This window comes from Mytilus edulis, chromosome 1, assembly GCF_963676685.1.
Source record: "Mytilus edulis chromosome 1, xbMytEdul2.2, whole genome shotgun sequence".
Taxonomy (NCBI): Eukaryota; Metazoa; Mollusca; class Bivalvia; order Mytilida; family Mytilidae; genus Mytilus; species Mytilus edulis.
The window spans coordinates 2779181-2800101 of record NC_092344.1 but is presented as its reverse complement, the minus strand read 5'-3'; the positions used below and the strand labels follow the sequence as shown (position 1 = coordinate 2800101).

At 39.6% G+C, this 20921-nt stretch overlaps 44 non-coding genes across 44 annotated transcripts; all 44 read left to right on the top strand.

The window, feature by feature from the left end:
• The first annotated feature begins 242 nt into the window (after positions 1–242).
• Trnav-cac (transfer RNA valine (anticodon CAC)) lies at positions 243–315 on the top strand. Its single transcript has one exon. It is a non-coding gene; the product is annotated as a tRNA-Val (tRNA).
• Positions 316–645: 330 nt separating this feature from the next.
• Trnap-agg (transfer RNA proline (anticodon AGG)) lies at positions 646–717 on the top strand. Its single transcript has one exon. It is a non-coding gene; the product is annotated as a tRNA-Pro (tRNA).
• A 335-nt stretch (positions 718–1052) lies between these two features.
• Trnap-ugg (transfer RNA proline (anticodon UGG)) lies at positions 1053–1124 on the top strand. Its single transcript has one exon. It is a non-coding gene; the product is annotated as a tRNA-Pro (tRNA).
• Positions 1125–1665: 541 nt separating this feature from the next.
• On the top strand, positions 1666–1738 carry Trnav-cac (transfer RNA valine (anticodon CAC)). The gene has a single exon. It is a non-coding gene; the product is annotated as a tRNA-Val (tRNA).
• Positions 1739–2068: 330 nt separating this feature from the next.
• On the top strand, positions 2069–2140 carry Trnap-agg (transfer RNA proline (anticodon AGG)). The gene has a single exon. It is a non-coding gene; the product is annotated as a tRNA-Pro (tRNA).
• A 335-nt stretch (positions 2141–2475) lies between these two features.
• Positions 2476–2547, top strand: Trnap-ugg (transfer RNA proline (anticodon UGG)). The gene has a single exon. It is a non-coding gene; the product is annotated as a tRNA-Pro (tRNA).
• A 541-nt stretch (positions 2548–3088) lies between these two features.
• Positions 3089–3161, top strand: Trnav-cac (transfer RNA valine (anticodon CAC)). Its single transcript has one exon. It is a non-coding gene; the product is annotated as a tRNA-Val (tRNA).
• A 330-nt stretch (positions 3162–3491) lies between these two features.
• Positions 3492–3563, top strand: Trnap-agg (transfer RNA proline (anticodon AGG)). Its single transcript has one exon. It is a non-coding gene; the product is annotated as a tRNA-Pro (tRNA).
• Positions 3564–3898: 335 nt separating this feature from the next.
• Positions 3899–3970, top strand: Trnap-ugg (transfer RNA proline (anticodon UGG)). Its single transcript has one exon. It is a non-coding gene; the product is annotated as a tRNA-Pro (tRNA).
• Positions 3971–4511: 541 nt separating this feature from the next.
• Trnav-cac (transfer RNA valine (anticodon CAC)) lies at positions 4512–4584 on the top strand. Its single transcript has one exon. It is a non-coding gene; the product is annotated as a tRNA-Val (tRNA).
• Positions 4585–4914: 330 nt separating this feature from the next.
• Positions 4915–4986, top strand: Trnap-agg (transfer RNA proline (anticodon AGG)). Its single transcript has one exon. It is a non-coding gene; the product is annotated as a tRNA-Pro (tRNA).
• Positions 4987–5321: 335 nt separating this feature from the next.
• Positions 5322–5393, top strand: Trnap-ugg (transfer RNA proline (anticodon UGG)). The gene has a single exon. It is a non-coding gene; the product is annotated as a tRNA-Pro (tRNA).
• Positions 5394–5934: 541 nt separating this feature from the next.
• On the top strand, positions 5935–6007 carry Trnav-cac (transfer RNA valine (anticodon CAC)). The gene has a single exon. It is a non-coding gene; the product is annotated as a tRNA-Val (tRNA).
• A 330-nt stretch (positions 6008–6337) lies between these two features.
• Positions 6338–6409, top strand: Trnap-agg (transfer RNA proline (anticodon AGG)). The gene has a single exon. It is a non-coding gene; the product is annotated as a tRNA-Pro (tRNA).
• Positions 6410–6744: 335 nt separating this feature from the next.
• Positions 6745–6816, top strand: Trnap-ugg (transfer RNA proline (anticodon UGG)). The gene has a single exon. It is a non-coding gene; the product is annotated as a tRNA-Pro (tRNA).
• A 541-nt stretch (positions 6817–7357) lies between these two features.
• Trnav-cac (transfer RNA valine (anticodon CAC)) lies at positions 7358–7430 on the top strand. Its single transcript has one exon. It is a non-coding gene; the product is annotated as a tRNA-Val (tRNA).
• Positions 7431–7760: 330 nt separating this feature from the next.
• Positions 7761–7832, top strand: Trnap-agg (transfer RNA proline (anticodon AGG)). The gene has a single exon. It is a non-coding gene; the product is annotated as a tRNA-Pro (tRNA).
• A 335-nt stretch (positions 7833–8167) lies between these two features.
• Trnap-ugg (transfer RNA proline (anticodon UGG)) lies at positions 8168–8239 on the top strand. The gene has a single exon. It is a non-coding gene; the product is annotated as a tRNA-Pro (tRNA).
• Positions 8240–8780: 541 nt separating this feature from the next.
• On the top strand, positions 8781–8853 carry Trnav-cac (transfer RNA valine (anticodon CAC)). Its single transcript has one exon. It is a non-coding gene; the product is annotated as a tRNA-Val (tRNA).
• A 330-nt stretch (positions 8854–9183) lies between these two features.
• Positions 9184–9255, top strand: Trnap-agg (transfer RNA proline (anticodon AGG)). Its single transcript has one exon. It is a non-coding gene; the product is annotated as a tRNA-Pro (tRNA).
• A 335-nt stretch (positions 9256–9590) lies between these two features.
• On the top strand, positions 9591–9662 carry Trnap-ugg (transfer RNA proline (anticodon UGG)). The gene has a single exon. It is a non-coding gene; the product is annotated as a tRNA-Pro (tRNA).
• A 541-nt stretch (positions 9663–10203) lies between these two features.
• Trnav-cac (transfer RNA valine (anticodon CAC)) lies at positions 10204–10276 on the top strand. The gene has a single exon. It is a non-coding gene; the product is annotated as a tRNA-Val (tRNA).
• A 330-nt stretch (positions 10277–10606) lies between these two features.
• Trnap-agg (transfer RNA proline (anticodon AGG)) lies at positions 10607–10678 on the top strand. The gene has a single exon. It is a non-coding gene; the product is annotated as a tRNA-Pro (tRNA).
• A 335-nt stretch (positions 10679–11013) lies between these two features.
• On the top strand, positions 11014–11085 carry Trnap-ugg (transfer RNA proline (anticodon UGG)). The gene has a single exon. It is a non-coding gene; the product is annotated as a tRNA-Pro (tRNA).
• Positions 11086–11626: 541 nt separating this feature from the next.
• On the top strand, positions 11627–11699 carry Trnav-cac (transfer RNA valine (anticodon CAC)). The gene has a single exon. It is a non-coding gene; the product is annotated as a tRNA-Val (tRNA).
• Positions 11700–12029: 330 nt separating this feature from the next.
• Positions 12030–12101, top strand: Trnap-agg (transfer RNA proline (anticodon AGG)). The gene has a single exon. It is a non-coding gene; the product is annotated as a tRNA-Pro (tRNA).
• Positions 12102–12436: 335 nt separating this feature from the next.
• On the top strand, positions 12437–12508 carry Trnap-ugg (transfer RNA proline (anticodon UGG)). Its single transcript has one exon. It is a non-coding gene; the product is annotated as a tRNA-Pro (tRNA).
• Positions 12509–13049: 541 nt separating this feature from the next.
• On the top strand, positions 13050–13122 carry Trnav-cac (transfer RNA valine (anticodon CAC)). The gene has a single exon. It is a non-coding gene; the product is annotated as a tRNA-Val (tRNA).
• Positions 13123–13452: 330 nt separating this feature from the next.
• Positions 13453–13524, top strand: Trnap-agg (transfer RNA proline (anticodon AGG)). Its single transcript has one exon. It is a non-coding gene; the product is annotated as a tRNA-Pro (tRNA).
• Positions 13525–13859: 335 nt separating this feature from the next.
• On the top strand, positions 13860–13931 carry Trnap-ugg (transfer RNA proline (anticodon UGG)). The gene has a single exon. It is a non-coding gene; the product is annotated as a tRNA-Pro (tRNA).
• A 541-nt stretch (positions 13932–14472) lies between these two features.
• Trnav-cac (transfer RNA valine (anticodon CAC)) lies at positions 14473–14545 on the top strand. The gene has a single exon. It is a non-coding gene; the product is annotated as a tRNA-Val (tRNA).
• A 330-nt stretch (positions 14546–14875) lies between these two features.
• Positions 14876–14947, top strand: Trnap-agg (transfer RNA proline (anticodon AGG)). Its single transcript has one exon. It is a non-coding gene; the product is annotated as a tRNA-Pro (tRNA).
• Positions 14948–15282: 335 nt separating this feature from the next.
• On the top strand, positions 15283–15354 carry Trnap-ugg (transfer RNA proline (anticodon UGG)). Its single transcript has one exon. It is a non-coding gene; the product is annotated as a tRNA-Pro (tRNA).
• Positions 15355–15895: 541 nt separating this feature from the next.
• Trnav-cac (transfer RNA valine (anticodon CAC)) lies at positions 15896–15968 on the top strand. The gene has a single exon. It is a non-coding gene; the product is annotated as a tRNA-Val (tRNA).
• Positions 15969–16298: 330 nt separating this feature from the next.
• Positions 16299–16370, top strand: Trnap-agg (transfer RNA proline (anticodon AGG)). Its single transcript has one exon. It is a non-coding gene; the product is annotated as a tRNA-Pro (tRNA).
• Positions 16371–16705: 335 nt separating this feature from the next.
• On the top strand, positions 16706–16777 carry Trnap-ugg (transfer RNA proline (anticodon UGG)). The gene has a single exon. It is a non-coding gene; the product is annotated as a tRNA-Pro (tRNA).
• A 541-nt stretch (positions 16778–17318) lies between these two features.
• Trnav-cac (transfer RNA valine (anticodon CAC)) lies at positions 17319–17391 on the top strand. Its single transcript has one exon. It is a non-coding gene; the product is annotated as a tRNA-Val (tRNA).
• Positions 17392–17721: 330 nt separating this feature from the next.
• Positions 17722–17793, top strand: Trnap-agg (transfer RNA proline (anticodon AGG)). The gene has a single exon. It is a non-coding gene; the product is annotated as a tRNA-Pro (tRNA).
• A 335-nt stretch (positions 17794–18128) lies between these two features.
• On the top strand, positions 18129–18200 carry Trnap-ugg (transfer RNA proline (anticodon UGG)). The gene has a single exon. It is a non-coding gene; the product is annotated as a tRNA-Pro (tRNA).
• A 541-nt stretch (positions 18201–18741) lies between these two features.
• Positions 18742–18814, top strand: Trnav-cac (transfer RNA valine (anticodon CAC)). The gene has a single exon. It is a non-coding gene; the product is annotated as a tRNA-Val (tRNA).
• A 330-nt stretch (positions 18815–19144) lies between these two features.
• Positions 19145–19216, top strand: Trnap-agg (transfer RNA proline (anticodon AGG)). Its single transcript has one exon. It is a non-coding gene; the product is annotated as a tRNA-Pro (tRNA).
• A 335-nt stretch (positions 19217–19551) lies between these two features.
• Trnap-ugg (transfer RNA proline (anticodon UGG)) lies at positions 19552–19623 on the top strand. The gene has a single exon. It is a non-coding gene; the product is annotated as a tRNA-Pro (tRNA).
• Positions 19624–20164: 541 nt separating this feature from the next.
• On the top strand, positions 20165–20237 carry Trnav-cac (transfer RNA valine (anticodon CAC)). The gene has a single exon. It is a non-coding gene; the product is annotated as a tRNA-Val (tRNA).
• Positions 20238–20567: 330 nt separating this feature from the next.
• On the top strand, positions 20568–20639 carry Trnap-agg (transfer RNA proline (anticodon AGG)). Its single transcript has one exon. It is a non-coding gene; the product is annotated as a tRNA-Pro (tRNA).
• Positions 20640–20921: the final 282 nt, after the last annotated feature.

Below are 20921 nucleotides of genomic sequence, written 5' to 3'. Positions count from 1 at the left end.
GGATTTAGCTAGCGTATAAGTAGGATACACATATAGACGACAGAGCTAGGAATGTCTGCTTTTCAATTGATTGTGTAGAAGAAAGGTGAACCCCATCCCATGCCCAGAGAATTTCCGTGACGGTGGAAATTAATACGAACATGCACCTGTTTCATGCGGAAACGGGTGTTATTCATCTTGATTGCACCATTTTTTAATCGGACGTTGCTTGAAATATGGAAAACTTCGCACTAACTTCAACTGTTTCCGTAGTGTAGTGGTAATCACGTCCGCTTCACACGCGGAAGGTCCTGGGTTCGAGCCCCAGCGGAAACATATTAATTTTTGGGTAATCCGGATCATCGTGAACTGTGCTTATTATAGTGCCTAGAGATATTACTCATTCGGTGTTCTTTTGCAGCCGACGCATGTCGTTCATGTTAAATTGAACATATCACTTCTTATTAAAATGTTTGAAATCGTCTACACTAAGAACCTAAGACAAAGTTCTTTAAAGCAGGTGACTTTTAATAACTTACCGTCCTGATTTCAAAGGTAACAAAGCAAGAGAGGCCAAACGTATAACCCAAGGCAACACGAAAATAGCAACAAGCGATGTCATTTCTGAATTTTATAACTATTATTTAAACATAAGTCAGCTATACAGGCTCGTTGGTCTAGGGGTATGATTCTCGCTTAGGGTGCGAGAGGTCCCGGGTTCGAATCCCGGACGAGCCCAATTTTTGCCTCATATTGTCAATGCGTGGCGAATCTCAAAACTGTTTTCAATACCAGTCGATGGGATATTCAAAGAAAATACACCGCTAATTCGAACGTCAATTAGAATGCATTTAACAGTATTCAGTAGGAGAAAAAAATACATGCACAAATACAACAGTTATCGTTTGAATTTTTGTTGGTTTTTCTTTGGTTGATCTCGACCAATGTAAGGTGAATTTCTAGTCAACTTAGAATTTCGAATATGTATCTTGGCAGGTAAACTCCTTTGCCACGTATGGAGAATAATTTTATTCTATAGTTAAATACGGAAAATGTAACTCTAACTATCAAGCGGCTCGTTGGTCTAGGGGTATGATTCTCGCTTTGGGTGCGAGAGGTCCCGGGTTCGAATCCCGGACGAGCCCGTTAATTTTTGGAACGGTTTATAGGCGTTTGAATTCACTGAAATTGTACTTTTGTATCTGCCATTGACATTCAAAGCAGTCTGGCTCAGAAATTGCTCGGTATGTTGTCCCGTCACTGATCAGGAAAAGTGGTCAAACGGAGAGAAAGAGGAGTTGATATTCTGCTACATACATTTATTCATGTATTCCGATGATTTTGATTTTTTTCGAAGAATGTTTTATTTTGGTTTGTGCAGGCTGCAAAAAAACTTACCTTGATAATCACCATCAATTTGTGCAATGAAGGAAATGTCGATATCGGATTTAGCTAGCGTATAAGTAGGATACACATATAGACGACAGAGCTAGGAATGTCTGCTTTTCAATTGATTGTGTAGAAGAAAGGTGAACCCCATCCCATGCCCAGAGAATTTCCGTGACGGTGGAAATTAATACGAACATGCACCTGTTTCATGCGGAAACGGGTGTTATTCATCTTGATTGCACCATTTTTTAATCGGACGTTGCTTGAAATATGGAAAACTTCGCACTAACTTCAACTGTTTCCGTAGTGTAGTGGTAATCACGTCCGCTTCACACGCGGAAGGTCCTGGGTTCGAGCCCCAGCGGAAACATATTAATTTTTGGGTAATCCGGATCATCGTGAACTGTGCTTATTATAGTGCCTAGAGATATTACTCATTCGGTGTTCTTTTGCAGCCGACGCATGTCGTTCATGTTAAATTGAACATATCACTTCTTATTAAAATGTTTGAAATCGTCTACACTAAGAACCTAAGACAAAGTTCTTTAAAGCAGGTGACTTTTAATAACTTACCGTCCTGATTTCAAAGGTAACAAAGCAAGAGAGGCCAAACGTATAACCCAAGGCAACACGAAAATAGCAACAAGCGATGTCATTTCTGAATTTTATAACTATTATTTAAACATAAGTCAGCTATACAGGCTCGTTGGTCTAGGGGTATGATTCTCGCTTAGGGTGCGAGAGGTCCCGGGTTCGAATCCCGGACGAGCCCAATTTTTGCCTCATATTGTCAATGCGTGGCGAATCTCAAAACTGTTTTCAATACCAGTCGATGGGATATTCAAAGAAAATACACCGCTAATTCGAACGTCAATTAGAATGCATTTAACAGTATTCAGTAGGAGAAAAAAATACATGCACAAATACAACAGTTATCGTTTGAATTTTTGTTGGTTTTTCTTTGGTTGATCTCGACCAATGTAAGGTGAATTTCTAGTCAACTTAGAATTTCGAATATGTATCTTGGCAGGTAAACTCCTTTGCCACGTATGGAGAATAATTTTATTCTATAGTTAAATACGGAAAATGTAACTCTAACTATCAAGCGGCTCGTTGGTCTAGGGGTATGATTCTCGCTTTGGGTGCGAGAGGTCCCGGGTTCGAATCCCGGACGAGCCCGTTAATTTTTGGAACGGTTTATAGGCGTTTGAATTCACTGAAATTGTACTTTTGTATCTGCCATTGACATTCAAAGCAGTCTGGCTCAGAAATTGCTCGGTATGTTGTCCCGTCACTGATCAGGAAAAGTGGTCAAACGGAGAGAAAGAGGAGTTGATATTCTGCTACATACATTTATTCATGTATTCCGATGATTTTGATTTTTTTCGAAGAATGTTTTATTTTGGTTTGTGCAGGCTGCAAAAAAACTTACCTTGATAATCACCATCAATTTGTGCAATGAAGGAAATGTCGATATCGGATTTAGCTAGCGTATAAGTAGGATACACATATAGACGACAGAGCTAGGAATGTCTGCTTTTCAATTGATTGTGTAGAAGAAAGGTGAACCCCATCCCATGCCCAGAGAATTTCCGTGACGGTGGAAATTAATACGAACATGCACCTGTTTCATGCGGAAACGGGTGTTATTCATCTTGATTGCACCATTTTTTAATCGGACGTTGCTTGAAATATGGAAAACTTCGCACTAACTTCAACTGTTTCCGTAGTGTAGTGGTAATCACGTCCGCTTCACACGCGGAAGGTCCTGGGTTCGAGCCCCAGCGGAAACATATTAATTTTTGGGTAATCCGGATCATCGTGAACTGTGCTTATTATAGTGCCTAGAGATATTACTCATTCGGTGTTCTTTTGCAGCCGACGCATGTCGTTCATGTTAAATTGAACATATCACTTCTTATTAAAATGTTTGAAATCGTCTACACTAAGAACCTAAGACAAAGTTCTTTAAAGCAGGTGACTTTTAATAACTTACCGTCCTGATTTCAAAGGTAACAAAGCAAGAGAGGCCAAACGTATAACCCAAGGCAACACGAAAATAGCAACAAGCGATGTCATTTCTGAATTTTATAACTATTATTTAAACATAAGTCAGCTATACAGGCTCGTTGGTCTAGGGGTATGATTCTCGCTTAGGGTGCGAGAGGTCCCGGGTTCGAATCCCGGACGAGCCCAATTTTTGCCTCATATTGTCAATGCGTGGCGAATCTCAAAACTGTTTTCAATACCAGTCGATGGGATATTCAAAGAAAATACACCGCTAATTCGAACGTCAATTAGAATGCATTTAACAGTATTCAGTAGGAGAAAAAAATACATGCACAAATACAACAGTTATCGTTTGAATTTTTGTTGGTTTTTCTTTGGTTGATCTCGACCAATGTAAGGTGAATTTCTAGTCAACTTAGAATTTCGAATATGTATCTTGGCAGGTAAACTCCTTTGCCACGTATGGAGAATAATTTTATTCTATAGTTAAATACGGAAAATGTAACTCTAACTATCAAGCGGCTCGTTGGTCTAGGGGTATGATTCTCGCTTTGGGTGCGAGAGGTCCCGGGTTCGAATCCCGGACGAGCCCGTTAATTTTTGGAACGGTTTATAGGCGTTTGAATTCACTGAAATTGTACTTTTGTATCTGCCATTGACATTCAAAGCAGTCTGGCTCAGAAATTGCTCGGTATGTTGTCCCGTCACTGATCAGGAAAAGTGGTCAAACGGAGAGAAAGAGGAGTTGATATTCTGCTACATACATTTATTCATGTATTCCGATGATTTTGATTTTTTTCGAAGAATGTTTTATTTTGGTTTGTGCAGGCTGCAAAAAAACTTACCTTGATAATCACCATCAATTTGTGCAATGAAGGAAATGTCGATATCGGATTTAGCTAGCGTATAAGTAGGATACACATATAGACGACAGAGCTAGGAATGACTGCTTTTCAATTGATTGTGTAGAAGAAAGGTGAACCCCATCCCATGCCCAGAGAATTTCCGTGACGGTGGAAATTAATACGAACATGCACCTGTTTCATGCGGAAACGGGTGTTATTCATCTTGATTGCACCATTTTTTAATCGGACGTTGCTTGAAATATGGAAAACTTCGCACTAACTTCAACTGTTTCCGTAGTGTAGTGGTAATCACGTCCGCTTCACACGCGGAAGGTCCTGGGTTCGAGCCCCAGCGGAAACATATTAATTTTTGGGTAATCCGGATCATCGTGAACTGTGCTTATTATAGTGCCTAGAGATATTACTCATTCGGTGTTCTTTTGCAGCCGACGCATGTCGTTCATGTTAAATTGAACATATCACTTCTTATTAAAATGTTTGAAATCGTCTACACTAAGAACCTAAGACAAAGTTCTTTAAAGCAGGTGACTTTTAATAACTTACCGTCCTGATTTCAAAGGTAACAAAGCAAGAGAGGCCAAACGTATAACCCAAGGCAACACGAAAATAGCAACAAGCGATGTCATTTCTGAATTTTATAACTATTATTTAAACATAAGTCAGCTATACAGGCTCGTTGGTCTAGGGGTATGATTCTCGCTTAGGGTGCGAGAGGTCCCGGGTTCGAATCCCGGACGAGCCCAATTTTTGCCTCATATTGTCAATGCGTGGCGAATCTCAAAACTTTTTTCAATACCAGTCGATGGGATATTCAAAGAAAATACACCGCTAATTCGAACGTCAATTAGAATGCATTTAACAGTATTCAGTAGGAGAAAAAAATACATGCACAAATACAACAGTTATCGTTTGAATTTTTGTTGGTTTTTCTTTGGTTGATCTCGACCAATGTAAGGTGAATTTCTAGTCAACTTAGAATTTCGAATATGTATCTTGGCAGGTAAACTCCTTTGCCACGTATGGAGAATAATTTTATTCTATAGTTAAATACGGAAAATGTAACTCTAACTATCAAGCGGCTCGTTGGTCTAGGGGTATGATTCTCGCTTTGGGTGCGAGAGGTCCCGGGTTCGAATCCCGGACGAGCCCGTTAATTTTTGGAACGGTTTATAGGCGTTTGAATTCACTGAAATTGTACTTTTGTATCTGCCATTGACATTCAAAGCAGTCTGGCTCAGAAATTGCTCGGTATGTTGTCCCGTCACTGATCAGGAAAAGTGGTCAAACGGAGAGAAAGAGGAGTTGATATTCTGCTACATACATTTATTCATGTATTCCGATGATTTTGATTTTTTTCGAAGAATGTTTTATTTTGGTTTGTGCAGGCTGCAAAAAAACTTACCTTGATAATCACCATCAATTTGTGCAATGAAGGAAATGTCGATATCGGATTTAGCTAGCGTATAAGTAGGATACACATATAGACGACAGAGCTAGGAATGTCTGCTTTTCAATTGATTGTGTAGAAGAAAGGTGAACCCCATCCCATGCCCAGAGAATTTCCGTGACGGTGGAAATTAATACGAACATGCACCTGTTTCATGCGGAAACGGGTGTTATTCATCTTGATTGCACCATTTTTTAATCGGACGTTGCTTGAAATATGGAAAACTTCGCACTAACTTCAACTGTTTCCGTAGTGTAGTGGTAATCACGTCCGCTTCACACGCGGAAGGTCCTGGGTTCGAGCCCCAGCGGAAACATATTAATTTTTGGGTAATCCGGATCATCGTGAACTGTGCTTATTATAGTGCCTAGAGATATTACTCATTCGGTGTTCTTTTGCAGCCGACGCATGTCGTTCATGTTAAATTGAACATATCACTTCTTATTAAAATGTTTGAAATCGTCTACACTAAGAACCTAAGACAAAGTTCTTTAAAGCAGGTGACTTTTAATAACTTACCGTCCTGATTTCAAAGGTAACAAAGCAAGAGAGGCCAAACGTATAACCCAAGGCAACACGAAAATAGCAACAAGCGATGTCATTTCTGAATTTTATAACTATTATTTAAACATAAGTCAGCTATACAGGCTCGTTGGTCTAGGGGTATGATTCTCGCTTAGGGTGCGAGAGGTCCCGGGTTCGAATCCCGGACGAGCCCAATTTTTGCCTCATATTGTCAATGCGTGGCGAATCTCAAAACTGTTTTCAATACCAGTCGATGGGATATTCAAAGAAAATACACCGCTAATTCGAACGTCAATTAGAATGCATTTAACAGTATTCAGTAGGAGAAAAAAATACATGCACAAATACAACAGTTATCGTTTGAATTTTTGTTGGTTTTTCTTTGGTTGATCTCGACCAATGTAAGGTGAATTTCTAGTCAACTTAGAATTTCGAATATGTATCTTGGCAGGTAAACTCCTTTGCCACGTATGGAGAATAATTTTATTCTATAGTTAAATACGGAAAATGTAACTCTAACTATCAAGCGGCTCGTTGGTCTAGGGGTATGATTCTCGCTTTGGGTGCGAGAGGTCCCGGGTTCGAATCCCGGACGAGCCCGTTAATTTTTGGAACGGTTTATAGGCGTTTGAATTCACTGAAATTGTACTTTTGTATCTGCCATTGACATTCAAAGCAGTCTGGCTCAGAAATTGCTCGGTATGTTGTCCCGTCACTGATCAGGAAAAGTGGTCAAACGGAGAGAAAGAGGAGTTGATATTCTGCTACATACATTTATTCATGTATTCCGATGATTTTGATTTTTTTCGAAGAATGTTTTATTTTGGTTTGTGCAGGCTGCAAAAAAACTTACCTTGATAATCACCATCAATTTGTGCAATGAAGGAAATGTCGATATCGGATTTAGCTAGCGTATAAGTAGGATACACATATAGACGACAGAGCTAGGAATGTCTGCTTTTCAATTGATTGTGTAGAAGAAAGGTGAACCCCATCCCATGCCCAGAGAATTTCCGTGACGGTGGAAATTAATACGAACATGCACCTGTTTCATGCGGAAACGGGTGTTATTCATCTTGATTGCACCATTTTTTAATCGGACGTTGCTTGAAATATGGAAAACTTCGCACTAACTTCAACTGTTTCCGTAGTGTAGTGGTAATCACGTCCGCTTCACACGCGGAAGGTCCTGGGTTCGAGCCCCAGCGGAAACATATTAATTTTTGGGTAATCCGGATCATCGTGAACTGTGCTTATTATAGTGCCTAGAGATATTACTCATTCGGTGTTCTTTTGCAGCCGACGCATGTCGTTCATGTTAAATTGAACATATCACTTCTTATTAAAATGTTTGAAATCGTCTACACTAAGAACCTAAGACAAAGTTCTTTAAAGCAGGTGACTTTTAATAACTTACCGTCCTGATTTCAAAGGTAACAAAGCAAGAGAGGCCAAACGTATAACCCAAGGCAACACGAAAATAGCAACAAGCGATGTCATTTCTGAATTTTATAACTATTATTTAAACATAAGTCAGCTATACAGGCTCGTTGGTCTAGGGGTATGATTCTCGCTTAGGGTGCGAGAGGTCCCGGGTTCGAATCCCGGACGAGCCCAATTTTTGCCTCATATTGTCAATGCGTGGCGAATCTCAAAACTGTTTTCAATACCAGTCGATGGGATATTCAAAGAAAATACACCGCTAATTCGAACGTCAATTAGAATGCATTTAACAGTATTCAGTAGGAGAAAAAAATACATGCACAAATACAACAGTTATCGTTTGAATTTTTGTTGGTTTTTCTTTGGTTGATCTCGACCAATGTAAGGTGAATTTCTAGTCAACTTAGAATTTCGAATATGTATCTTGGCAGGTAAACTCCTTTGCCACGTATGGAGAATAATTTTATTCTATAGTTAAATACGGAAAATGTAACTCTAACTATCAAGCGGCTCGTTGGTCTAGGGGTATGATTCTCGCTTTGGGTGCGAGAGGTCCCGGGTTCGAATCCCGGACGAGCCCGTTAATTTTTGGAACGGTTTATAGGCGTTTGAATTCACTGAAATTGTACTTTTGTATCTGCCATTGACATTCAAAGCAGTCTGGCTCAGAAATTGCTCGGTATGTTGTCCCGTCACTGATCAGGAAAAGTGGTCAAACGGAGAGAAAGAGGAGTTGATATTCTGCTACATACATTTATTCATGTATTCCGATGATTTTGATTTTTTTCGAAGAATGTTTTATTTTGGTTTGTGCAGGCTGCAAAAAAACTTACCTTGATAATCACCATCAATTTGTGCAATGAAGGAAATGTCGATATCGGATTTAGCTAGCGTATAAGTAGGATACACATATAGACGACAGAGCTAGGAATGACTGCTTTTCAATTGATTGTGTAGAAGAAAGGTGAACCCCATCCCATGCCCAGAGAATTTCCGTGACGGTGGAAATTAATACGAACATGCACCTGTTTCATGCGGAAACGGGTGTTATTCATCTTGATTGCACCATTTTTTAATCGGACGTTGCTTGAAATATGGAAAACTTCGCACTAACTTCAACTGTTTCCGTAGTGTAGTGGTAATCACGTCCGCTTCACACGCGGAAGGTCCTGGGTTCGAGCCCCAGCGGAAACATATTAATTTTTGGGTAATCCGGATCATCGTGAACTGTGCTTATTATAGTGCCTAGAGATATTACTCATTCGGTGTTCTTTTGCAGCCGACGCATGTCGTTCATGTTAAATTGAACATATCACTTCTTATTAAAATGTTTGAAATCGTCTACACTAAGAACCTAAGACAAAGTTCTTTAAAGCAGGTGACTTTTAATAACTTACCGTCCTGATTTCAAAGGTAACAAAGCAAGAGAGGCCAAACGTATAACCCAAGGCAACACGAAAATAGCAACAAGCGATGTCATTTCTGAATTTTATAACTATTATTTAAACATAAGTCAGCTATACAGGCTCGTTGGTCTAGGGGTATGATTCTCGCTTAGGGTGCGAGAGGTCCCGGGTTCGAATCCCGGACGAGCCCAATTTTTGCCTCATATTGTCAATGCGTGGCGAATCTCAAAACTTTTTTCAATACCAGTCGATGGGATATTCAAAGAAAATACACCGCTAATTCGAACGTCAATTAGAATGCATTTAACAGTATTCAGTAGGAGAAAAAAATACATGCACAAATACAACAGTTATCGTTTGAATTTTTGTTGGTTTTTCTTTGGTTGATCTCGACCAATGTAAGGTGAATTTCTAGTCAACTTAGAATTTCGAATATGTATCTTGGCAGGTAAACTCCTTTGCCACGTATGGAGAATAATTTTATTCTATAGTTAAATACGGAAAATGTAACTCTAACTATCAAGCGGCTCGTTGGTCTAGGGGTATGATTCTCGCTTTGGGTGCGAGAGGTCCCGGGTTCGAATCCCGGACGAGCCCGTTAATTTTTGGAACGGTTTATAGGCGTTTGAATTCACTGAAATTGTACTTTTGTATCTGCCATTGACATTCAAAGCAGTCTGGCTCAGAAATTGCTCGGTATGTTGTCCCGTCACTGATCAGGAAAAGTGGTCAAACGGAGAGAAAGAGGAGTTGATATTCTGCTACATACATTTATTCATGTATTCCGATGATTTTGATTTTTTTCGAAGAATGTTTTATTTTGGTTTGTGCAGGCTGCAAAAAAACTTACCTTGATAATCACGATCAATTTGTGCAATGAAGGAAATGTCGATATCGGATTTAGCTAGCGTATAAGTAGGATACACATATAGACGACAGAGCTAGGAATGTCTGCTTTTCAATTGATTGTGTAGAAGAAAGGTGAACCCCATCCCATGCCCAGAGAATTTCCGTGACGGTGGAAATTAATACGAACATGCACCTGTTTCATGCGGAAACGGGTGTTATTCATCTTGATTGCACCATTTTTTAATCGGACGTTGCTTGAAATATGGAAAACTTCGCACTAACTTCAACTGTTTCCGTAGTGTAGTGGTAATCACGTCCGCTTCACACGCGGAAGGTCCTGGGTTCGAGCCCCAGCGGAAACATATTAATTTTTGGGTAATCCGGATCATCGTGAACTGTGCTTATTATAGTGCCTAGAGATATTACTCATTCGGTGTTCTTTTGCAGCCGACGCATGTCGTTCATGTTAAATTGAACATATCACTTCTTATTAAAATGTTTGAAATCGTCTACACTAAGAACCTAAGACAAAGTTCTTTAAAGCAGGTGACTTTTAATAACTTACCGTCCTGATTTCAAAGGTAACAAAGCAAGAGAGGCCAAACGTATAACCCAAGGCAACACGAAAATAGCAACAAGCGATGTCATTTCTGAATTTTATAACTATTATTTAAACATAAGTCAGCTATACAGGCTCGTTGGTCTAGGGGTATGATTCTCGCTTAGGGTGCGAGAGGTCCCGGGTTCGAATCCCGGACGAGCCCAATTTTTGCCTCATATTGTCAATGCGTGGCGAATCTCAAAACTGTTTTCAATACCAGTCGATGGGATATTCAAAGAAAATACACCGCTAATTCGAACGTCAATTAGAATGCATTTAACAGTATTCAGTAGGAGAAAAAAATACATGCACAAATACAACAGTTATCGTTTGAATTTTTGTTGGTTTTTCTTTGGTTGATCTCGACCAATGTAAGGTGAATTTCTAGTCAACTTAGAATTTCGAATATGTATCTTGGCAGGTAAACTCCTTTGCCACGTATGGAGAATAATTTTATTCTATAGTTAAATACGGAAAATGTAACTCTAACTATCAAGCGGCTCGTTGGTCTAGGGGTATGATTCTCGCTTTGGGTGCGAGAGGTCCCGGGTTCGAATCCCGGACGAGCCCGTTAATTTTTGGAACGGTTTATAGGCGTTTGAATTCACTGAAATTGTACTTTTGTATCTGCCATTGACATTCAAAGCAGTCTGGCTCAGAAATTGCTCGGTATGTTGTCCCGTCACTGATCAGGAAAAGTGGTCAAACGGAGAGAAAGAGGAGTTGATATTCTGCTACATACATTTATTCATGTATTCCGATGATTTTGATTTTTTTCGAAGAATGTTTTATTTTGGTTTGTGCAGGCTGCAAAAAAACTTACCTTGATAATCACCATCAATTTGTGCAATGAAGGAAATGTCGATATCGGATTTAGCTAGCGTATAAGTAGGATACACATATAGACGACAGAGCTAGGAATGTCTGCTTTTCAATTGATTGTGTAGAAGAAAGGTGAACCCCATCCCATGCCCAGAGAATTTCCGTGACGGTGGAAATTAATACGAACATGCACCTGTTTCATGCGGAAACGGGTGTTATTCATCTTGATTGCACCATTTTTTAATCGGACGTTGCTTGAAATATGGAAAACTTCGCACTAACTTCAACTGTTTCCGTAGTGTAGTGGTAATCACGTCCGCTTCACACGCGGAAGGTCCTGGGTTCGAGCCCCAGCGGAAACATATTAATTTTTGGGTAATCCGGATCATCGTGAACTGTGCTTATTATAGTGCCTAGAGATATTACTCATTCGGTGTTCTTTTGCAGCCGACGCATGTCGTTCATGTTAAATTGAACATATCACTTCTTATTAAAATGTTTGAAATCGTCTACACTAAGAACCTAAGACAAAGTTCTTTAAAGCAGGTGACTTTTAATAACTTACCGTCCTGATTTCAAAGGTAACAAAGCAAGAGAGGCCAAACGTATAACCCAAGGCAACACGAAAATAGCAACAAGCGATGTCATTTCTGAATTTTATAACTATTATTTAAACATAAGTCAGCTATACAGGCTCGTTGGTCTAGGGGTATGATTCTCGCTTAGGGTGCGAGAGGTCCCGGGTTCGAATCCCGGACGAGCCCAATTTTTGCCTCATATTGTCAATGCGTGGCGAATCTCAAAACTGTTTTCAATACCAGTCGATGGGATATTCAAAGAAAATACACCGCTAATTCGAACGTCAATTAGAATGCATTTAACAGTATTCAGTAGGAGAAAAAAATACATGCACAAATACAACAGTTATCGTTTGAATTTTTGTTGGTTTTTCTTTGGTTGATCTCGACCAATGTAAGGTGAATTTCTAGTCAACTTAGAATTTCGAATATGTATCTTGGCAGGTAAACTCCTTTGCCACGTATGGAGAATAATTTTATTCTATAGTTAAATACGGAAAATGTAACTCTAACTATCAAGCGGCTCGTTGGTCTAGGGGTATGATTCTCGCTTTGGGTGCGAGAGGTCCCGGGTTCGAATCCCGGACGAGCCCGTTAATTTTTGGAACGGTTTATAGGCGTTTGAATTCACTGAAATTGTACTTTTGTATCTGCCATTGACATTCAAAGCAGTCTGGCTCAGAAATTGCTCGGTATGTTGTCCCGTCACTGATCAGGAAAAGTGGTCAAACGGAGAGAAAGAGGAGTTGATATTCTGCTACATACATTTATTCATGTATTCCGATGATTTTGATTTTTTTCGAAGAATGTTTTATTTTGGTTTGTGCAGGCTGCAAAAAAACTTACCTTGATAATCACCATCAATTTGTGCAATGAAGGAAATGTCGATATCGGATTTAGCTAGCGTATAAGTAGGATACACATATAGACGACAGAGCTAGGAATGTCTGCTTTTCAATTGATTGTGTAGAAGAAAGGTGAACCCCATCCCATGCCCAGAGAATTTCCGTGACGGTGGAAATTAATACGAACATGCACCTGTTTCATGCGGAAACGGGTGTTATTCATCTTGATTGCACCATTTTTTAATCGGACGTTGCTTGAAATATGGAAAACTTCGCACTAACTTCAACTGTTTCCGTAGTGTAGTGGTAATCACGTCCGCTTCACACGCGGAAGGTCCTGGGTTCGAGCCCCAGCGGAAACATATTAATTTTTGGGTAATCCGGATCATCGTGAACTGTGCTTATTATAGTGCCTAGAGATATTACTCATTCGGTGTTCTTTTGCAGCCGACGCATGTCGTTCATGTTAAATTGAACATATCACTTCTTATTAAAATGTTTGAAATCGTCTACACTAAGAACCTAAGACAAAGTTCTTTAAAGCAGGTGACTTTTAATAACTTACCGTCCTGATTTCAAAGGTAACAAAGCAAGAGAGGCCAAACGTATAACCCAAGGCAACACGAAAATAGCAACAAGCGATGTCATTTCTGAATTTTATAACTATTATTTAAACATAAGTCAGCTATACAGGCTCGTTGGTCTAGGGGTATGATTCTCGCTTAGGGTGCGAGAGGTCCCGGGTTCGAATCCCGGACGAGCCCAATTTTTGCCTCATATTGTCAATGCGTGGCGAATCTCAAAACTGTTTTCAATACCAGTCGATGGGATATTCAAAGAAAATACACCGCTAATTCGAACGTCAATTAGAATGCATTTAACAGTATTCAGTAGGAGAAAAAAATACATGCACAAATACAACAGTTATCGTTTGAATTTTTGTTGGTTTTTCTTTGGTTGATCTCGACCAATGTAAGGTGAATTTCTAGTCAACTTAGAATTTCGAATATGTATCTTGGCAGGTAAACTCCTTTGCCACGTATGGAGAATAATTTTATTCTATAGTTAAATACGGAAAATGTAACTCTAACTATCAAGCGGCTCGTTGGTCTAGGGGTATGATTCTCGCTTTGGGTGCGAGAGGTCCCGGGTTCGAATCCCGGACGAGCCCGTTAATTTTTGGAACGGTTTATAGGCGTTTGAATTCACTGAAATTGTACTTTTGTATCTGCCATTGACATTCAAAGCAGTCTGGCTCAGAAATTGCTCGGTATGTTGTCCCGTCACTGATCAGGAAAAGTGGTCAAACGGAGAGAAAGAGGAGTTGATATTCTGCTACATACATTTATTCATGTATTCCGATGATTTTGATTTTTTTCGAAGAATGTTTTATTTTGGTTTGTGCAGGCTGCAAAAAAACTTACCTTGATAATCACCATCAATTTGTGCAATGAAGGAAATGTCGATATCGGATTTAGCTAGCGTATAAGTAGGATACACATATAGACGACAGAGCTAGGAATGTCTGCTTTTCAATTGATTGTGTAGAAGAAAGGTGAACCCCATCCCATGCCCAGAGAATTTCCGTGACGGTGGAAATTAATACGAACATGCACCTGTTTCATGCGGAAACGGGTGTTATTCATCTTGATTGCACCATTTTTTAATCGGACGTTGCTTGAAATATGGAAAACTTCGCACTAACTTCAACTGTTTCCGTAGTGTAGTGGTAATCACGTCCGCTTCACACGCGGAAGGTCCTGGGTTCGAGCCCCAGCGGAAACATATTAATTTTTGGGTAATCCGGATCATCGTGAACTGTGCTTATTATAGTGCCTAGAGATATTACTCATTCGGTGTTCTTTTGCAGCCGACGCATGTCGTTCATGTTAAATTGAACATATCACTTCTTATTAAAATGTTTGAAATCGTCTACACTAAGAACCTAAGACAAAGTTCTTTAAAGCAGGTGACTTTTAATAACTTACCGTCCTGATTTCAAAGGTAACAAAGCAAGAGAGGCCAAACGTATAACCCAAGGCAACACGAAAATAGCAACAAGCGATGTCATTTCTGAATTTTATAACTATTATTTAAACATAAGTCAGCTATACAGGCTCGTTGGTCTAGGGGTATGATTCTCGCTTAGGGTGCGAGAGGTCCCGGGTTCGAATCCCGGACGAGCCCAATTTTTGCCTCATATTGTCAATGCGTGGCGAATCTCAAAACTGTTTTCAATACCAGTCGATGGGATATTCAAAGAAAATACACCGCTAATTCGAACGTCAATTAGAATGCATTTAACAGTATTCAGTAGGAGAAAAAAATACATGCACAAATACAACAGTTATCGTTTGAATTTTTGTTGGTTTTTCTTTGGTTGATCTCGACCAATGTAAGGTGAATTTCTAGTCAACTTAGAATTTCGAATATGTATCTTGGCAGGTAAACTCCTTTGCCACGTATGGAGAATAATTTTATTCTATAGTTAAATACGGAAAATGTAACTCTAACTATCAAGCGGCTCGTTGGTCTAGGGGTATGATTCTCGCTTTGGGTGCGAGAGGTCCCGGGTTCGAATCCCGGACGAGCCCGTTAATTTTTGGAACGGTTTATAGGCGTTTGAATTCACTGAAATTGTACTTTTGTATCTGCCATTGACATTCAAAGCAGTCTGGCTCAGAAATTGCTCGGTATGTTGTCCCGTCACTGATCAGGAAAAGTGGTCAAACGGAGAGAAAGAGGAGTTGATATTCTGCTACATACATTTATTCATGTATTCCGATGATTTTGATTTTTTTCGAAGAATGTTTTATTTTGGTTTGTGCAGGCTGCAAAAAAACTTACCTTGATAATCACCATCAATTTGTGCAATGAAGGAAATGTCGATATCGGATTTAGCTAGCGTATAAGTAGGATACACATATAGACGACAGAGCTAGGAATGTCTGCTTTTCAATTGATTGTGTAGAAGAAAGGTGAACCCCATCCCATGCCCAGAGAATTTCCGTGACGGTGGAAATTAATACGAACATGCACCTGTTTCATGCGGAAACGGGTGTTATTCATCTTGATTGCACCATTTTTTAATCGGACGTTGCTTGAAATATGGAAAACTTCGCACTAACTTCAACTGTTTCCGTAGTGTAGTGGTAATCACGTCCGCTTCACACGCGGAAGGTCCTGGGTTCGAGCCCCAGCGGAAACATATTAATTTTTGGGTAATCCGGATCATCGTGAACTGTGCTTATTATAGTGCCTAGAGATATTACTCATTCGGTGTTCTTTTGCAGCCGACGCATGTCGTTCATGTTAAATTGAACATATCACTTCTTATTAAAATGTTTGAAATCGTCTACACTAAGAACCTAAGACAAAGTTCTTTAAAGCAGGTGACTTTTAATAACTTACCGTCCTGATTTCAAAGGTAACAAAGCAAGAGAGGCCAAACGTATAACCCAAGGCAACACGAAAATAGCAACAAGCGATGTCATTTCTGAATTTTATAACTATTATTTAAACATAAGTCAGCTATACAGGCTCGTTGGTCTAGGGGTATGATTCTCGCTTAGGGTGCGAGAGGTCCCGGGTTCGAATCCCGGACGAGCCCAATTTTTGCCTCATATTGTCAATGCGTGGCGAATCTCAAAACTGTTTTCAATACCAGTCGATGGGATATTCAAAGAAAATACACCGCTAATTCGAACGTCAATTAGAATGCATTTAACAGTATTCAGTAGGAGAAAAAAATACATGCACAAATACAACAGTTATCGTTTGAATTTTTGTTGGTTTTTCTTTGGTTGATCTCGACCAATGTAAGGTGAATTTCTAGTCAACTTAGAATTTCGAATATGTATCTTGGCAGGTAAACTCCTTTGCCACGTATGGAGAATAATTTTATTCTATAGTTAAATACGGAAAATGTAACTCTAACTATCAAGCGGCTCGTTGGTCTAGGGGTATGATTCTCGCTTTGGGTGCGAGAGGTCCCGGGTTCGAATCCCGGACGAGCCCGTTAATTTTTGGAACGGTTTATAGGCGTTTGAATTCACTGAAATTGTACTTTTGTATCTGCCATTGACATTCAAAGCAGTCTGGCTCAGAAATTGCTCGGTATGTTGTCCCGTCACTGATCAGGAAAAGTGGTCAAACGGAGAGAAAGAGGAGTTGATATTCTGCTACATACATTTATTCATGTATTCCGATGATTTTGATTTTTTTCGAAGAATGTTTTATTTTGGTTTGTGCAGGCTGCAAAAAAACTTACCTTGATAATCACCATCAATTTGTGCAATGAAGGAAATGTCGATATCGGATTTAGCTAGCGTATAAGTAGGATACACATATAGACGACAGAGCTAGGAATGTCTGCTTTTCAATTGATTGTGTAGAAGAAAGGTGAACCCCATCCCATGCCCAGAGAATTTCCGTGACGGTGGAAATTAATACGAACATGCACCTGTTTCATGCGGAAACGGGTGTTATTCATCTTGATTGCACCATTTTTTAATCGGACGTTGCTTGAAATATGGAAAACTTCGCACTAACTTCAACTGTTTCCGTAGTGTAGTGGTAATCACGTCCGCTTCACACGCGGAAGGTCCTGGGTTCGAGCCCCAGCGGAAACATATTAATTTTTGGGTAATCCGGATCATCGTGAACTGTGCTTATTATAGTGCCTAGAGATATTACTCATTCGGTGTTCTTTTGCAGCCGACGCATGTCGTTCATGTTAAATTGAACATATCACTTCTTATTAAAATGTTTGAAATCGTCTACACTAAGAACCTAAGACAAAGTTCTTTAAAGCAGGTGACTTTTAATAACTTACCGTCCTGATTTCAAAGGTAACAAAGCAAGAGAGGCCAAACGTATAACCCAAGGCAACACGAAAATAGCAACAAGCGATGTCATTTCTGAATTTTATAACTATTATTTAAACATAAGTCAGCTATACAGGCTCGTTGGTCTAGGGGTATGATTCTCGCTTAGGGTGCGAGAGGTCCCGGGTTCGAATCCCGGACGAGCCCAATTTTTGCCTCATATTGTCAATGCGTGGCGAATCTCAAAACTGTTTTCAATACCAGTCGATGGGATATTCAAAGAAAATACACCGCTAATTCGAACGTCAATTAGAATGCATTTAACAGTATTCAGTAGGAGAAAAAAATACATGCACAAATACAACAGTTATCGTTTGAATTTTTGTTGGTTTTTCTTTGGTTGATCTCGACCAATGTAAGGTGAATTTCTAGTCAACTTAGAATTTCGAATATGTATCTTGGCAGGTAAACTCCTTTGCCACGTATGGAGAATAATTTTATTCTATAGTTAAATACGGAAAATGTAACTCTAACTATCAAGCGGCTCGTTGGTCTAGGGGTATGATTCTCGCTTTGGGTGCGAGAGGTCCCGGGTTCGAATCCCGGACGAGCCCGTTAATTTTTGGAACGGTTTATAGGCGTTTGAATTCACTGAAATTGTACTTTTGTATCTGCCATTGACATTCAAAGCAGTCTGGCTCAGAAATTGCTCGGTATGTTGTCCCGTCACTGATCAGGAAAAGTGGTCAAACGGAGAGAAAGAGGAGTTGATATTCTGCTACATACATTTATTCATGTATTCCGATGATTTTGATTTTTTTCGAAGAATGTTTTATTTTGGTTTGTGCAGGCTGCAAAAAAACTTACCTTGATAATCACCATCAATTTGTGCAATGAAGGAAATGTCGATATCGGATTTAGCTAGCGTATAAGTAGGATACACATATAGACGACAGAGCTAGGAATGTCTGCTTTTCAATTGATTGTGTAGAAGAAAGGTGAACCCCATCCCATGCCCAGAGAATTTCCGTGACGGTGGAAATTAATACGAACATGCACCTGTTTCATGCGGAAACGGGTGTTATTCATCTTGATTGCACCATTTTTTAATCGGACGTTGCTTGAAATATGGAAAACTTCGCACTAACTTCAACTGTTTCCGTAGTGTAGTGGTAATCACGTCCGCTTCACACGCGGAAGGTCCTGGGTTCGAGCCCCAGCGGAAACATATTAATTTTTGGGTAATCCGGATCATCGTGAACTGTGCTTATTATAGTGCCTAGAGATATTACTCATTCGGTGTTCTTTTGCAGCCGACGCATGTCGTTCATGTTAAATTGAACATATCACTTCTTATTAAAATGTTTGAAATCGTCTACACTAAGAACCTAAGACAAAGTTCTTTAAAGCAGGTGACTTTTAATAACTTACCGTCCTGATTTCAAAGGTAACAAAGCAAGAGAGGCCAAACGTATAACCCAAGGCAACACGAAAATAGCAACAAGCGATGTCATTTCTGAATTTTATAACTATTATTTAAACATAAGTCAGCTATACAGGCTCGTTGGTCTAGGGGTATGATTCTCGCTTAGGGTGCGAGAGGTCCCGGGTTCGAATCCCGGACGAGCCCAATTTTTGCCTCATATTGTCAATGCGTGGCGAATCTCAAAACTGTTTTCAATACCAGTCGATGGGATATTCAAAGAAAATACACCGCTAATTCGAACGTCAATTAGAATGCATTTAACAGTATTCAGTAGGAGAAAAAAATACATGCACAAATACAACAGTTATCGTTTGAATTTTTGTTGGTTTTTCTTTGGTTGATCTCGACCAATGTAAGGTGAATTTCTAGTCAACTTAGAATTTCGAATATGTATCTTGGCAGGTAAACTCCTTTGCCACGTATGGAGAATAATTTTATTCTATAGTTAAATACGGAAAATGTAACTCTAACTATCAAGCGGCTCGTTGGTCTAGGGGTATGATTCTCGCTTTGGGTGCGAGAGGTCCCGGGTTCGAATCCCGGACGAGCCCGTTAATTTTTGGAACGGTTTATAGGCGTTTGAATTCACTGAAATTGTACTTTTGTATCTGCCATTGACATTCAAAGCAGTCTGGCTCAGAAATTGCTCGGTATGTTGTCCCGTCACTGATCAGGAAAAGTGGTCAAACGGAGAGAAAGAGGAGTTGATATTCTGCTACATACATTTATTCATGTATTCCGATGATTTTGATTTTTTTCGAAGAATGTTTTATTTTGGTTTGTGCAGGCTGCAAAAAAACTTACCTTGATAATCACCATCAATTTGTGCAATGAAGGAAATGTCGATATCGGATTTAGCTAGCGTATAAGTAGGATACACATATAGACGACAGAGCTAGGAATGTCTGCTTTTCAATTGATTGTGTAGAAGAAAGGTGAACCCCATCCCATGCCCAGAGAATTTCCGTGACGGTGGAAATTAATACGAACATGCACCTGTTTCATGCGGAAACGGGTGTTATTCATCTTGATTGCACCATTTTTTAATCGGACGTTGCTTGAAATATGGAAAACTTCGCACTAACTTCAACTGTTTCCGTAGTGTAGTGGTAATCACGTCCGCTTCACACGCGGAAGGTCCTGGGTTCGAGCCCCAGCGGAAACATATTAATTTTTGGGTAATCCGGATCATCGTGAACTGTGCTTATTATAGTGCCTAGAGATATTACTCATTCGGTGTTCTTTTGCAGCCGACGCATGTCGTTCATGTTAAATTGAACATATCACTTCTTATTAAAATGTTTGAAATCGTCTACACTAAGAACCTAAGACAAAGTTCTTTAAAGCAGGTGACTTTTAATAACTTACCGTCCTGATTTCAAAGGTAACAAAGCAAGAGAGGCCAAACGTATAACCCAAGGCAACACGAAAATAGCAACAAGCGATGTCATTTCTGAATTTTATAACTATTATTTAAACATAAGTCAGCTATACAGGCTCGTTGGTCTAGGGGTATGATTCTCGCTTAGGGTGCGAGAGGTCCCGGGTTCGAATCCCGGACGAGCCCAATTTTTGCCTCATATTGTCAATGCGTGGCGAATCTCAAAACTGTTTTCAATACCAGTCGATGGGATATTCAAAGAAAATACACCGCTAATTCGAACGTCAATTAGAATGCATTTAACAGTATTCAGTAGGAGAAAAAAATACATGCACAAATACAACAGTTATCGTTTGAATTTTTGTTGGTTTTTCTTTGGTTGATCTCGACCAATGTAAGGTGAATTTCTAGTCAACTTAGAATTTCGAATATGTATCTTGGCAGGTAAACTCCTTTGCCACGTATGGA